The 2730-nt window shown below is 34.5% G+C and overlaps 1 protein-coding gene across 1 annotated transcript in view; it reads right to left on the reverse strand.

Annotated features, from left to right (window-relative positions):
* LOC137645587 (Parkinson disease protein 7 homolog) overlaps window positions 1-2730 on the reverse strand; it is a 420232-nt gene that overhangs the window by 193531 nt on the left and 223971 nt on the right. The window lies entirely within an intron of this gene.

Genomic DNA, 2730 nt, shown 5'->3' on the forward strand with positions numbered 1-2730 from the left:
GAAAGAGAAAAGCGATTTAACTATGAGACTGTATATGTACGAGAGAGAGAGAGAGAGAGAGAGAGGAGAGAGAGAGAGAGAGAGAGAGAGAGAGAGAGAGAGAGAGAGGAGAGAGAGAGAGAGCCATTACTGAGATTGAAGTTTAATTATTACTCTTTAAGTTCGTCGTTTGGATTAGAGAAAAAAGAGAAAAGAAATTCAACTCAGAACCTATATGTACGAGAGAGAGAGAGAGAGAGTGAGAGAGAGAGAGAGAGAGAGAGAGAGAGAGAGAGAGAGAGAGAGAGATTGAAATCTAATCTATTGACATGACATTAGGAAAGGGTACAGCAAATATGACCAATCTTGAGCAAAGCTATAGGAAACCTCTCTCTCTCTCTCTCCTCTCTGCCAAACACGAATAATTGTTATTTTTACTATTATTATTATTATTATTATTATTATTATTATTATTACTCAGAGGTCTAGTCCAGACTTACGCCATCCTCTGTAAGACTCGGTTACTTTGGTGGCATAAGGCTTCCTTTCAAAACCACCCATTTTATAACACATGATTAACCTAACATAACAATCTCTAGATTTTCTTTTATTTAATGCTGAACTAAATGTAATTTTTATTAGGTATTTTCTCATGAAATATTTCCATCGTATTTTCTGCTTTCGTAATTTTACGTTATTTTCAACCAAATCATGAGGATTAGACTGGCATAGAAAGACGGGAGGGGAAAGACGTGTATGAGGACTTTGTCCTGCAGTGGACTGGTTACGGCTGATGAATATATATATATATATATATATATATATATATATATTATATATATATATATATATATAGTATTATATATATATATATATATATCATCCTCTCCTATGCCTATTGACGCAAAGGGCCCTCGGTTAGATTTCTCCAGTCGTTTCTTTCTCGTTGGGGTATTAAAGCCAACTCTTGTTGTTGGGCCACGGGCCTTTCCCTTGGTTGGCCCGTAGCGTTTCTTTCTCGAGCTTTCAATGCAATATACATTTGTGTGTATACATACACCACAGCATGTGCCTGCACACACGCACGTTTGGGGGCGAGTAAAGGGAGAATATTACATAATAATAATAATAATAATAATAATAATAATAATAATTAATAATAATAATAATAATAATAATAATAATACGTTATTAAAGAGTAATGTATTGTGACTTCAATGGCTGTTTGCTACAATCTTTGGGATACGTTATCCATACTATTTATTTTAATAATAATAATAATAATAATAATAATAATAATAATCTCAGAACCAGCTAGGAATAAAGACCACATAATGAACAGTTCAACGTGTAGAATCCCATACGACGAATAGGAAAAGATCAAGAAATAGACGAAAAAGGAATATGGATTATTAAAGACGACTCTGATGGCAAGGGAAGTGGAAATAAGAAATTAGTTCGATATACTTTAGTTGATTTATCTCCTCTCTCTCTCTCTCTCTCTCTCTCTCTCTCTCTCTCTCTCTCTCTCTCTCTCTCCTCTCTCTCTCTCTCTATACACACACAGATATATATATATATATATATATTATATATATATATATATATATATATATATATATATATATATATATATATATATAGCTGAGTAGAAAAGTTAGTGGGCATTCTAATGTATTTAAGTAGAGTAAAAGATTACTTTGATGATACTACTCGAGCTTTTATTGTGGAAAGTCTGGTCTTGAGTGTAATAAACTACTGTATTAAGATATGGGGGTCAAAAAATGATATGCACATGGAAAAAGCTCAAAAAATCCAAAACTTTGCAGGTAGAGTAGCCGTTATTGGGGTGAAAAAAAACACGATCAACATCACCCCAACCCTCAGCAATTAAAGTGGATAAAATTAAAATAAAAGTGTACGTACAATGTTTGTGTTTTTTGTTTTTAAAAGTTTGAGAAAAGAATATCCCAACTGGCTATACACATTTCCTACAGTTGGTAATTGTAGGAATGCATTAACCAGACAGAATGAAAATCTATATGTAGACAGCTATCGAACTGATTTGGGTTCACGCTCAATGGCAATAAGGGGCCCAGCTTGCTGGAATAAAACTACCTCTGGAAATAAGAAAATGTATATATTTTTTGAATTTTACTTGAATGTATAGATATCCTAGATTTTTTACAATCCAATTATTGTGGAATTTTATGTAAATAATTTATATTGTTATGTAACAGAATAACCATTTTATAATGGAATAAAGGTTTTTGACTACGACCCCCCCCTCACCCCCCCCCCTGCCCCCCATCCCTCCCCACAACGAACCATACACTCACAAAGGGGGGAGGTAAGAAAGGTGCAGCTCTGGAGGAGAGAGAGAGAGAGAGAGAGAGGAGAGAGATGAGAGAGAGAGGAGAGAGAGAGAGAGAGAGAGAGAGAACAAACCATACACTCACAAAGGGGGGAGGTAAGAAAGGTGCAGCTCTGGAGAGAGAGAGAGAGAGAGAGAGAGAGAGAGAGAGAGAGAGAGAGAGAGAGAGAGAGACGTGAAGGAAACAAAGACGAAGAGGTCTGACTCGCTCTATAATTGATTTGCGAAATTGAACAAAGCATTTATGAAATCTTAAAATATTAGGTTTAATATCTTAACATTAATGAAATTACGTAGAAAAAAACATCAAAACTTTTTATGAAACAATTTCTTCCGAATATATATTCTTTCATGTTATATTTCTACGCCACTTACAG

The sequence above is a fragment of the Palaemon carinicauda genome, chromosome 8 (genome assembly GCF_036898095.1).
Source record: "Palaemon carinicauda isolate YSFRI2023 chromosome 8, ASM3689809v2, whole genome shotgun sequence".
Taxonomy (NCBI): Eukaryota; Metazoa; Arthropoda; class Malacostraca; order Decapoda; family Palaemonidae; genus Palaemon; species Palaemon carinicauda.